The sequence below is a fragment of the Capra hircus genome, chromosome 14 (genome assembly GCF_001704415.2).
Source record: "Capra hircus breed San Clemente chromosome 14, ASM170441v1, whole genome shotgun sequence".
In the NCBI taxonomy this organism is placed as follows: Eukaryota; Metazoa; Chordata; class Mammalia; order Artiodactyla; family Bovidae; genus Capra; species Capra hircus.
The window spans coordinates 84,785,343-84,799,380 of NC_030821.1; the positions used below are offsets into that span (position 1 = coordinate 84,785,343).

Sequence of the window (14,038 nt, forward strand, 5' to 3'; positions counted from 1 at the left end):
AAATTAAAAAAATAAAAAAAAACTAAAAAGAAAAAAAATAAAATGTTAATTTGAAAATTAAAAAAAAAAATGGATGGGGATAAAGAAATATTGTTAAGGTTTTATTCCAGCTATTTAGTAAGATGATATGGTTTTTGTTTCAGTAATTCTAAAAGACACAGTCATTAATTAGGGAAAAATTGTCCTTCAATAACATTAGAATGATGAGATTCTGATTTTAACAGAAAGAGAAGCCTGGGAAGTGAAGCAATTTAAATTTGAAGCAGATTCACACAGGAGCCGAGGTACAAGGTGAAGTAACACATACAAACAGTAAATAGATATCATTATGTTCTGAGCTGGTTTTATACCTAGTAAGATATACTGAGGTATAATTCTCAAAAAAATGGTTCATATTCAAATATTCTGTTTAGACAGACTTGTTACCAGTAGTGTTCCCTATTGCTTTAAATTATGCATGCAAGATAGCTAAGAAACAGTATTGCTCACATTTATTTCAGCATTGAGACATTTTGTGAAGGCTGAATAGGTAGCCTTGCCCAGAGCAGTGGTCTATAGAACAAAAAATTAGAAATTCAGTTATGTATTTTAGCATAAGGTACAAAAGGAAGGAATCACTTTGATCTACTTTCCTTTAATCCTCAGTGCTGCATAGAGCAAGCATTACTGAGTGAGTGGATGGAAACATGGATACCGTAATAACATCATTGGAGATATAACAATATTAATTATGGAAGAGAGGACAGGGCTTTCCTGTTCTATCCTTTTCACTTGTTATTGGTTTCTTACCATTAGAACCAGCGCTCTCTGAAATGTCAGACTCAACCAGCCCATTGTCCCCTGGCACCTATCTAATGGTGGCAACGTCTGTGAGGGAATTTGTCTCTTCCATGCATCAGATGTGAGGAGCCACAACCCTGGGTGTCCGTCACCTTCTTTACTCCCCGTAGCTAATTCAATTACTCAGTCCTATTCAGGTTTTCTTTCTCTGCTGTTTCTCAAGTCTGCTCATGTTTTTACACCTGGTCCACTTCTGACTTTGCATACAATTTCTTCTTAGGGGGACTTCAAGCAGCCTTTCAAACTGGCAGCTGTACTTTTATTGCCTCTGCCACCTTGCTCTCATGATGCCAGTGGTGGTGGTGGTTTAGTCGCTGAGTTGAGTCCGACTCTTGTGACCCCATGGACTGTAGCCTCAACAGGCTTCTGTTCCATGGGATTCTCCAGGCAAGAATGCTAGAGTGGGTTGTCATTTCCTTCTCCATCATGATGCCAGAAGACCATACAAAATGCAAACTTGGCCATATCACTTCCTGCTTTAAATCCTAAGATGATTCTTCCAACTAGAATATAAATTTTAAATCAAATTCTGAACTGGTTAAAAAATATATGTCAGCTACCTGCATCCGTGTATTATTTTCAACTGTAGCCTTGCTTCAATGAATGATTTTTTTGAGCAAGGGCAATTTTCATTTTTAATAGTGACAACACTAGTAAACTTTTAAGAATCCATTAAAGATTATATATATTATAATTATTTCCATTGTTTCAAACAATCTTTGATATGAGAAGAAATTAATAGTGACAAACATCAAAAGTGTGTGAAGTTGCTTAGCCATGTCTGACCCTTTGTGACCCCATGGACTGTAACCTACCAGGCTCCTCAATCCATGGGATTCTCTAGGCAAGAATACTGGAATGAGTTGGCACTTCCTTCTCCAGGGGATCTTTCTGACCCAGGGATTGGACCCTGGTCTTCCGCATTGCAAGTGGAATCTTTACTCTCTGAGCCACTAGAGAAGTCCACAAACATCAAGAATTAAGTCAAATATCCTTTAAAATGTTTTAAGTTAAAACCAAACATGGACTTCTCTGAGACTCAGAGAAAACCTGAGTGACTCTATTTAAATATCAAATGCAATAGCAGATTTTAAGAAGCAAAGTAGTACAAAAATCATGTTTTATGCCATCTACCATACCCCGGGCCAATAAGAGGACCTGAAGCCAGCAGTCACATGATATATATATTCAGGTGCTGATTACATACGGAGATGCAGAAGCCTAATCTACACTGAAACACAGTCCTTAGATGCCTTCCTTACTCCATTAGGCAGACTTTTCATTCCAGAAAAATTCTATCTTGGCCCTTTCACAGAGCTCTTCTGTATAAATTGCATTCTAGTTTCTGTTCCAACCTGAGTAAGCTGCAGGCTTACCAGTACCTTGTCAACTGGGCCCAGATCTGCAACAAAAGAAGTACCAGTATGGTAGTTTGGATATGGTATCTAGAAATGAACTATTTAGGTTCAGATTTCAACTCTGCCACTTACTGACTCTGTGGCCTTGAAGGAGTCACTTAACCTTTGTAGATGTCCAGTGTCTCCTGAGACAATCCTCTTTGTCTCCCTAAGAAGGTATCTATTCATGGGGCAGGGGAAACCATATCTTATAAGATTTCATGGTGGTGGAGAAATTTTTTAAATTGGGTCCTTAAGGGCTTGCTGTGTCACCAGGTTCCTATAGATTCCAAACTGTATTCCAAAGATTGCTGATGTTTCACTGACACCAGCCAGCAATGACCACTGATGCTGTCCAGATATGGATCTCCCAGTTTAGAAAGACTGTGAAAGTGGTCATGGACTTACTGGGCTTCATCTCAACTTCTCTTACTGTCCCCATCACTAAGGAAGTCTGGCTATGTTTCATTTTCTTCCAGCTGCGATGGGTGGGTGTTTATTTCACTAAAATTTGTGCAAGGACCTCTGACCTCCTACAGGCCCCCATGAACCTCCTGGTGAGTTCTGGTTCCTAACTCATTCTGGAACAAATGGTATATTAGGAAGACTTTAACTTACGGCCTTTTATGCCTAAACCTGTGGCACTGCCAGATATGTACAACTTATACCTCAGTGGTTCAGGTAAACCTGCCAGGAGGGCCTCATCCCAGGGTCCTGGACTCAATGGGTTTTTAAATCAGTTATTACTCCAATGTATTTAACACACCTGATGTCTATAAAGGTATTTCATTTTCTTATATAGATCTAAATTTAATGTTAAGTTCAGTTTAGTTGCTCAGTCATGTCTGACTCTTTGTGACTCCGTGGACTGCACACCAGACCTCCCTGTCCACCACCAACTCCTGGAGGCTACTCAAACTCATGTCCATTGCACTGGTGATGCTGTCCAACCATCTCATCCTCTGTCATCCCGTTCTCCCACCTTCAATCTTTCCCAGCATCAGGATCTTTTCATATGAGTCAGTTCTTTGCATCAGGTGGCCAAAGGATTGGAACTTCAGGTTCAGCATCAGTCCTTCCAATGAATATTCAGTTCTGATTTCCTTGAGGATGGACTGGTTTGATCTCCTTGCAGTCCAAGGCACTCTCAAGAGTCTTCCCCAACACCACCGTTCTAAAGCATCAATTCTTCTGTGCTCAGCTTTCTTTATGATCCAACTCTCACATCAATACATGACTACTGGAAAAACTATAGCACTGAATAAACAGAATTTTGTTGGCAAAGTCATGTCTCTGCTTTTTAATATGCTGTCTAGATTTGTTATAGCGTTTATTCCAAGGAGCAAGTGTGTTTTTTTTTTTTTTTTAAATTTCATGACTTCAATCACCATCTTGCAGTGGTTTTGGAGCCCAAGGAAATAAAGTCTCTCACAGTTTCCATTATTTCTCCATGTATTTGCCATGAAGTGATGGGAGCATATGCTATGATCTTCATTTTTTTTTTATTTTTTATTTTTTTTATTTTTTTCTTTCTTTTTTTTTTTAAATTTTTTATTTGTTTTTAAATTTTAAAATTTTTAGTTCTTACATGCGTTCCCAAACATGAACCCCCCTCCCTCCTTCCTCCCCACAACATCTCTCTGGGTCATCCCCATGCACCAGCCCCAAGCATGCTGCACCCTACGTCAGACATGGACTGGCGATTCAATTCTTACATGACAGTATACATGTTAGAATTCCCATTAATGTTGAGTTTTAATCCAGCTTTTTTATTCTCCTCTTTCACTTTCATCAAGAGTCTCTTTATTTCCTCATCTCCTTCTGCCATAAGGGTGGTGTCATCTGCATATCTGAGGTTACTGATATTCCTCCTGGAAATGTTGATTCCAGCTTGGGCTTCATCCAGTCTGGTATTTTTTATGACATATTCTGCATATAAGCTAAATAAGCAGGGTGACAGTACACAGCCTTGACATACTCCTTTCCAGTTTGGAACAAGTCCATTGTTTCATGTCTGGTTCTAACTGTTGCTTCTTGACCTGCATACAGATTTCTCAAGAGGAAGGTCAGATGGTCTGATATTCCCATATCTTGAAGAATTTTCCACAGTTTGTTGTGATCCACACAGTCAAAGGCTTCAGTGTAGTCAATAATACATAAGTAGATTTTTTTTTTTCTGGAATTCTCTTGCTTTTTCTATGATACAACAGATTTTGGCAATTTGATCTTTGGTTCCTCTGCCTTTTCTAAATCCAGTTTGAACAACTGGAAGCTCTCAGTTCAAATATTGTTGAAGCCTAGCTTGGAGAATTTTAAGCATTACTTTGCTAGCCTGTGAGATGAGTGCAATTGTGCAGTAGTTTGAACATTCTTAGATATTGCCTTTCTTTGGGATTGGAATGAAAAATGACATTTTCTTCTTATGTTAGTGGGGTTGAGTATACTGAACAGGAAAGGAAAGATCTCTTTTTTTGTGACATTTTCAATAAGCTTGTCACCACATATCAAAACACAGACTAAGTACAGATTTTAATAATCTGAATGAACAGAAGAGTATGTTATGGGAACAGTTGAGAAAGTCCCATTGAAGTGGAAGCTCTGTTTTGTGGCATGCTTTTCAGTTTGCTTAGGAACATTGCATATTACACGTATCCTGACATTCTCACTGAGTAGCATTTTTCCACTTAACAATAATGAGGAAAATCGCTAAGGTAAAAGCATTGAAATGGCCAGGCAAAGAAGTATTTTCATTGCATCTGGATTAAGCCCAGAAATGTGGATAATGGGATAAAAAATATACCAAAGTATTTTCCTTTTTAATCTGTATTTTCATGCAGTCTATCCACTTAAAGTAATATTTAATATTCAGAAATTCAAACAGGTGAATGATCTACAACTTCATGCTTCAGGGTTAGAGCCCATTATAAAGGGATTAGGTGTATAAATATATGTATAAAAATTATTGCTGTTTTTTAGTTGCTAAATTATGTCTGACTCTGCAACCCATGGACTGTAGCCTATCAGGCTCCTCTGTGTGAGGGATTTCCTAGGAAAGAATACTGGAAAGAGTTGTCATTTCTTTTTCCAGGGAATGTTCCTGAAGGAGGGATCAAACCCACATTGCCTGCATTAGCATGCAGATTCTTCACCACTGAGCCACCAGGGAAACACCATGCATAAAAATGGAAATCCCAGTGTACTTGTCAATGTGAAAGTGAACACCAAAGGAAGATAAATTCAGTTCTATCCTTGAGATAGCTAAGGGATTCACAGAGTGATTGGACTTGGAGCTTGAATTTGGGAGTGAGTGACCATCATATGGCAACAGCTCTTATCACTGTAGTTCTTAATATTGATGAGTTTTTAATACTGAAGAATAAAAATGCAATTTCCCTTCATAAATCACTTACAATATGGTTTCCTCTGGAAACATATTTGTATAATATAACCTATTAACATGTCTTTGAACCTCATTTCACATGAAAATGCAACTTGTTTTGAAATGAAAGTAATGTGGTCTTTGTGTGTTAACTTGGAAACATTTTAACACATATAACACTAAAGAGTATCCATTACTATGTAAATAACCTTCTATGATTTTTAGTAATATGCTCTTTAATTATCTGTTTCTAATAAACCCCAGAGTTTTCCTCATGATTATTATTAAAAATCTTCCAAATTGGCCATATATATTTTATTTTATTTTTTTTTAATTTTTTTTTTTTAGTTTTTTATTTTTTAAATTTTAAAATCTTATATCTTACATGCGTTCCCAAACATGAACCCCCCTCCCACCTCCCTCCCCACAACATCTCTCTGGGTCATCCCCATGCACCAGCCCCAAGCATGCTGTATCCTGCGTCAGACATAGACTGGCGATTCAATTCTTACATGATAGTATACATGTTAGAATGCCATTCTCCCAAATCATCCCACCCTCTCCCTCTCCCTCTGAGTCCAAAAGTCCGTTATACACATCTGTGTCTTTTTTCCTGTCTTGCATACAGGGTTGTCATTGCCATCTTCCTAAATTACATATATATATGTGTTAGTATACTGTATTGGTGTTTTTCTTTCTGGCTTACTTCACTCTGTATAATCGGCTCCAGTTTCATCCATCTCATCAGAACTGATTCAAATGAATTCTTTTTAACGGCTGAGTAATACTCCATTGTATATATGTACCACAGCTTTCTTATCCATTCATCTGCTGATGGACATCTAGGTTGTTTCCATGTCCTGGCTATTATAAACAGTGCCGCGATGAACATTGGGGTGCATGTGTCTCTTTCAATTCTGGTTTCCTCGGTGTGTATGCCCAGCAGTGGGATTGCTGGGTCAAAAGGTAGTTCTATTTGCAATTTTTAAAGGAATCTCTACACTGTTCTCCATAGTGGCTGTACTAGTTTGCATTCCCACCAACAGTGTAGGAAGGTTCCCTTTTCTCCACACCCTCTCCAAATAGGCCATATATATTTTAGACTGCATTCTTTTTTGCCAAATGTATTCAAAGAGATTTGTTAATACAACCTGTTGAAAACAATTATCTTAGCAAATTGTGTTCCAGTTTTGAAGTACATTTTTTCACTTTTTAAAAGAAAATGTTTCTTGTTTATTTTATTAGAAACAGCAGGTAGAAAAGCTGTCATACAGAATGTTCAATTCAGTTCAGTCACTCAGTCGTGTCCAGCTCTTTCTGACGCCATGAATCTCAGCAAGCCAGGCCTCCCTGTCTTGCACCATCTTCCGGAGTTCACTCAAACTCACTTCCATCGAGTTGGTGATGCCATCAAGCAATCTCATCCTCTGTCAGATATGCAGATGACAGCACCCATATGGCAGAAAGTGAAGAGGAACTAAAAAGTATCTTGATGAAAGTGAAAGAGGAGAGTGAAAAAGTTGGCTTAAAGCACAACATTCAGAAAACGAAGATCATGGCATCTGGTCCCATCACTTCATGGGAAATAAATGGGGAAACAGTGGAAACAGTGTCGGACTTTATTTTTGGGGGCTCCAAAGTCACTGCAGATGGTGACTACAGCCATGAAATTAAAAGATGCTTACTCCTTGGAAGAAAAGATATGACCAACCTAGATAGCATATTGAAAAGCAGAAACATTACTTTGCCAAGAAAAGTCCATCTAGTCAAGGGTATGGTTTTTCCAGTGATCATGTATGGATGTGAGAGTTGGACTGTGAAGACAGCTGAGCGTCCAAGAGTTGATGATTTGAACTGTGGTGTGGAGAAGACTCTTGAGAGTCCTTTGGACTTCAAGGAGATCCAATCAGTCCAGTCTAAAGAGATCAACTCTGGGTGTTATTTGGAAGGAACGATGCTAAAGCTGAAACTCCAGTACTTTGGCCACCTCATGCAAGAGTTGACTCATTGGAAAAGACTCTGATGCTGGGAGGGATTGCGGGCAGAAGGAAAACGGGACAACAGAGGATGAGATGGCTGGATGGCATCACCAAATGTTACTCATTAACTTTATGTTTGTTGAACTTTTAGATCTATCCTTGCCAAAATGTGTCACTTAAGACAAGGACAAATCTGAAAGGTGACAAAATATATAAGTTCTGATAATTATATGTGAATTATTTTTACACTGTGCTCTTTAGGCAACATACTCAGAAAAAATTTGTACTGCTGATACAGTATGATCTCAAGACTTCTCTTAAGAAAAAAAAAAAAAAGATTTTCATCTTCTTTTACAGAGGTTCTTGGGGTAACTTCAGCTTTTAGTTAGTACTCATGAAATAGTGTTCATTTTGCACCGTGTTTCAAATACGGGAAGGAGTTGGTGGCAGTAATAATTGATTGTGATTGTTTCTCTCAGCTTACCAATAAAACAGGATGAATACCATTCAATGCAATTACACCTGAATTATAGTTACCAGAAAACAAAATAAATAATTAAATGTGCAAGACAACCTAGGACAGATTCAAAAGGCAGAAGCCATAAAAGAAAGAAAGAAAATCCATTTAATTAATTACATTTTAGCAAGATATTATAAATTTAAAAAGAAACATGAGAAAGTTAAAGGCTTAAGAAATTCAGAGGCTCAAAGTTCATTTCTATAATCTTGTTAAAGTTTTGGTTATAGATTTAGGTATCTGTTGCATCTCAGAAGGGAGTCCCCCACTGCTCAGCAATAAATAATCCACCTGCAATGCAGGAGACACAGGAGGTGTGAGTCGGATCTCTGAGTCAGGATGATTCCCTGGAAGAGGGCATGCAACACACTCTGGTATTCTTACTGGGAAAATCCCATGGACAGAGGAGCCTGGTGGGCTAAAGTCCATGGGGTTGGAAAGAGTCATACGCAACTAAAGCAACTGAGCATATATGCATGTTAAATTTCAAAATACACACAGACTTGTACATTTCATTGTATGTATATTTTACACCTAAAGAAAATAGCATTTTGAATTCTAGTTAAAGAAATCAATAACAAAGTATTTAAAGAGAAGTATACTAATCTATAGAATGTATTTAAATCATATCTAAAATTAAGTTAGATCCAACTAGTCCATATCTGTCTGTATGTCTGTCTGAGAAGACACTGTTTTTTGGGGGGGGGGAGGCTGGAAAGATTACCAACATTTCCTAGTGACTCAAATGTTGTTTCCTCCCTCCTCAGAGGAGCAACTGTGGTAAGACTAGGTTGCAGAAATTAATAGTTTATTGACAGTAATCCTAGAGAGCAGGATTATGAGGCTGGAAGACAGAAAACCTAACATAAGTCTAACCTCACAGAAACAAATCCCCCAAAGTTGTGAAAATCCGCAAAGGTCCCAGAGATGTGTCTGGAAATGTGTGTGAGGTGTCAGTTACATCATCCTCATTATCTGGATACACTTTTTGTCTTACAGTTGCCCTACAGAAATCTACAGAGAACTTTATTTTCTGTAGATTACAGCATTCTATTGCTGTAAATTTTTAATTTTTTAAACCCTGTTTTTATAACTATGATATATTGTTCTTCTTTCTTTATGGATTAAAAAAAAAAATCTTATCGTTTGAATTCAGTATGTTTTATCCAGACCATGGATATGTGGATAAACAATCTTGGACAAATTTGACACAGTTATTTGTCACTTCCAATGAAAATCAAATTCAGTCATTAATATTTAGCTTCTTGAATCAATGTCATATTTATTTACTAAGTTTCTACTCTGTGTCAGTGACTGTGCTAAACGCTATGCTAAACCCTACCATTAAACAGGCAATAGTTAGATTCCCAAGCAAATTCAGAGCCTACAAAACTATTCCTCATACCTCGGAATCTGTCTGATATATGCATACATACGTCAGATTTGCAGGTTCAGCTTCATTTACCTAAACCTGAAGAGGCACAGGAATTATTTATATTTATTATTGCCAGTCCCTAGCAATGTGATCTGAAGAAGTCCAAGTTCAGAGGAGAATGTAGATATAAATTTTGTTTATTCATTTAGATATATTTTGTTTATATTTTCCTGTTATAATAATTTTAAAAGTGTTCAGAGCTATAAATTCCAGACCTTCTACTTCTCTGTCTCTCAGGAGGTCCATTTTCCATTGTTAGTTTCCTAATCCATGTGCTGTTAATATAGGAGAGCACAGCACATACAAAGTAAATAAAATAAATCTTTCCATTCACATGTCCCATGCCATCTTTGTAACTGACATTATCTTAAAACAAAATAAATTAATTGTATTTTATGCTAAATGTCTATAACTTTTCTAGTTTTGGTAACATATTAATTTTCACAAACTATTATGATGGCTTCAATATTCATCTTCCTGTGATTAAAGTCAATTCCAATCCTACTATTTACTCACAAGTATACTAATTACTTTTTTAAATACCATGCTTATAATAATGAAAATATCACTCAGTGTAATTTATACTTTTTCCTAGCAAAAAGGTCATTAGCAAGCTTAGGATTCAATAATGTTAATATTCCCAAGATGACTGATACAAAAGATTCATTATCCTTAAGCCACACTGGAATCATTGAACTGAATCATTTTATATCATTACAATTATCTTTCTAGCATTGTACTCATATAAATTTAACTAAATGCTTAAGTGGTCTATTGACCCAAAGGGCCCCGTTGGTTTCAGACTTGATAATTTAATATACTAATGCCCAGGAAATAATTCATACATTTTTATTGCAAAGTTTTCCCTGTTCTCTTTTGAATCAGATAGTTGTATAGGTATAATTAGAATTTTTAAGGAAAAAAAAAAAGGTTTATGTTCTTGGTTTGTCTTTATCTTTATGTATCTCCTTCACTTATTATGATCAAGAATGGAGAATATTCAACATACATAAGTTCATCTTCTATGCAATTGCAATTTAACACTTTAAGCAGAACACTTTCTAACAGTTTTGATAAAGCTCTTTGTATAGAAAGCATTACATGGATTATTTGAAAACATATTAATTTAGGCTGCATTTCTAATTGCTCTAACACATGTGTGTTAGGAAGATTGTTTACTAAGTTTCTCATTTTAAGTTTTATATTCATTTTTGTTCATATTGGGAAATTCCTTTAAGTCTTAAGTCAGAACAAGCAAGAAATACTGTTTTAAAAGATTCAGCATTGGATTGAATTTATTGTAAAAATTACATTGATTGATCTGTTGAAATTCCCTGTTTAAATGTATGCGATTGTGAGAGCATGGACTTATCAATTTATCACGGACTCCTGTTGCTCGAGAGCAGTGTCTCTCCACATTGGCTGCACATAGAAATTTCCCATAGACTTCTAAAAATATCAATATGTGGACCCAACACCCAGCAGTTCTGAGTTACTTAGGGTGTTGCTGCTCATCAGTATTTTGAAAACTCACCAAGTGTTTCTAAAGTGAAACCAAGAACAAACGATGGTCAAGAAATTTACGAAAATAACTCAGGTTTCCTGCATTGCAGGCAGATTCTTTATCTTCTGACCCACCAGGGAAACCCATTAAAATAACTCTATAATCTAAACAAATGCAAACTAAGCATTTCCTTTATATTTGTTACATTTATTATTAATTCATTCTAGTGATGAAGGAAACCTTTTAGTCATAAATAAAACACTTGATAAAAGCCCTGCCTAAGCTAATTATTTTAATAATTTCACTGATAAGCTCAAAAATAAATACTCTCATTGGTATAAAATATATCAAATTATTTAGGTACATCTTTCCAGAATTATAAACAGCTAAATACAGTCGTATGGCTTCCCTGGTTGCTGAGGCTGTAAAGAATCTGCCTGCAATTCAGGAGTCCTGGGTTTGATCCTTGGGTTGGGAGAAGGACATGGCAACCCACTCCAGTATTCTTGCCTGGAGATTCCCCATGGACAGAAGAGCCAGGTGGGCTACAGTTCATGGGGTCACAAAGAGTCAGACATGACTGAGTGACTAAGAACACAGCAAATACAATCGGATAAAATAACTGAAACTAAGTGCCTCAAGATAGACAATATCATTTGAATATTCCTTAAACCATGTGTGCATGATTATTTATATATCTGTGTGGATGAGTACATGTACATATACTTTATATTCATGGAATGGCCATACATGATTACATATGTGTACTATATATGTGTATGTTAGATAACTACTAGTTTAATCAAAAAATAATCTAGAGCTCATGAAATCTGATGAATTAAATTTCCTTGATACTGATTCAGATTCTTGTATGTTCTATCTAGCTGATCACTGCTCAAAGGAAAACCAGACAAATATACTAAATTTATTATGAACTGACTAAATTGACCCCTTTAAGTTATAATCTTAATTTTATTTAATAACTGTTTAGTAGAATAAAAGTGTTTCACAGAAATAAATTTCTGACCCCTGGAAAAAAAAAAAAAAACACTGTAATTTAAATGATTGAAATTGTGAGTTAACTAGGGAATAATTATATACCCCAAAATATGAAATGTTAATGTCATTTAATTAAAATGTATTGTGGACTATGGTATTACATAATCAATTATCTTTGCAGTATTAATCATGGATAGTTTCTTTTCATGTATATTATAGAAAGAGATTAATCTTTATTCTTGTGTATTATTTCTTAGGACTTAAGATATGCAAATGCTGCTGCTACTGCTAAGTCACTTCAGTCGTTTCCGACTCTGTGCAACCCCATAGATGGCAGCCCACCAGGCTCCACCGTCCCTGGAATTCTCCAGGCAAGAACACTGGAGTGGGTTGCCATTTCCTTCTCCAAGATATGCAACTAATCTCATGTAAATTAAAAACTGCAATATTTTGTAGGAAAGAGCATGTTCATTTTATTCTTTCTCTTTGAAATTATTTACTCACAGAACATTTTCTTCTTAGAAGAAAAGTTCACCGGTTTTTATGAAAAATATCAGAGATATTTAGATGAGGATTTTTTATTGTGTTATACTGTATGAACAAGATAAATATGTAAAGTAAATAAAAACCTTAAAACTTCAAGTTATTTATTTCTAAACTTCTCTGCCTGCATGCTAAGTTACTTTTAGTCATGTACAACTCTGCGCTCGGAGAAGGCAATGACAACCCACTCCAGTAATCTTGCCTGGAAAATCCCATGGACAGAGGAGCCTAGTAGGCTGCAGTCCATGGGGTCAGTAAAAGTAGGACCCGACTGAGCTACTTCACTTTCACTTTTCACTTTCATGCATTAGAGAAGGAAATGGCAACCCACTCCAGTGTTGTTGCCTGGAGAATCCCAGGGAACGGGGAGCCTGGTGGGCTACCGTCTAAGGGGTCACAGAGTCGGTCACGACTAAAGTGACTTGGCAGCTGCAGCAGGAGCAACTCTTTGTGATCCAATGGACGGTAGCCTACGAGGCTCCTCTGTCCATGGAATTTTCCAGGCAACAATACTGCAGGGGATCTTCTGGACCCAGGAATCAAATCTGGGTCTCGCATATTGTAGGTGGATTCTTTACCATCTGCATCACCAGGGAAGCACAAATATTCCTTCCTCTCCTTAAATGAACTATATCCAGAAGCAGTTTGGTTTAGGAGCAGAGATAACTTTTAGCATATTAACTTTTCAGACATTTACTTCTCTCTCATAATTTTCATTTTATTGCCTTTATTCTGAGTATAATAGTGCATATAAGATATTGATTATGGTTTTTGAAGTGTAAATATAATAAATCAGCAGCATGTGGCATGCAATAGATGTTCAAAGTTTTAGAATTAATACATTTTTTGAATTAATTCATTTCATTATTTAATAAGATGACTTCTCAAAGGATGGGGCAGGAGACCTAGGTGAATTCTTTTCAGGAATATTTTTCAAGCGATCTTGTCAATAATTAATCCTTTGCTATAGTGATTATAAGTATTTTAAAAGGGGGAAAAACCCATGATGTTGGAAATTTGCATTTGAAACATTTTAACTCTGGTGCAGCTGAGTGAAATCATTTTTAAGTGGGAAAGTGAGAAAGAACTGAAGTCAAGAAGATTCTGTGCATGAATATTGGCAGGAATTCAAGTAAATGATCTGACTGCTAGTCAAACAGAATTTATTTAAATCTGTTCAAGTAAAATAGGTTTGCAAGATTTAGGGTAGTAGAATATTGATCCTATAAAATAATGAGAAAACTTTCTTTGACTTTAAGTCATATGAGCAACAGAAAGTAAGGATCCTGGCACTTTTGTTTGCCAATTAAAAATACTTATTATTTTCATACAGATACTGATAAAATGATTGAAAAAATCACTACCTTGGCCCCCACCTAACACATGATATATTTCCACTTGTAATTTGATTTTGTACTTTCATATCTTCAAATATAATTTTCGAT

At 36.2% G+C, this 14,038-nt stretch overlaps 1 pseudogene across 1 annotated transcript in view; it reads left to right on the top strand.

The window, feature by feature from the left end:
- The window catches only part of LOC108637487, a 123,445-nt pseudogene that overhangs the window by 21,212 nt on the left and 88,195 nt on the right, over positions 1 to 14,038 (top strand). Inside the window, exon 2 of the transcript XR_001919097.1 lies at positions 796 to 901. The product of XR_001919097.1 is annotated as an E3 ubiquitin-protein ligase FANCL pseudogene (transcript). The remainder of the gene's footprint in view (positions 1 to 795; positions 902 to 14,038) is intronic.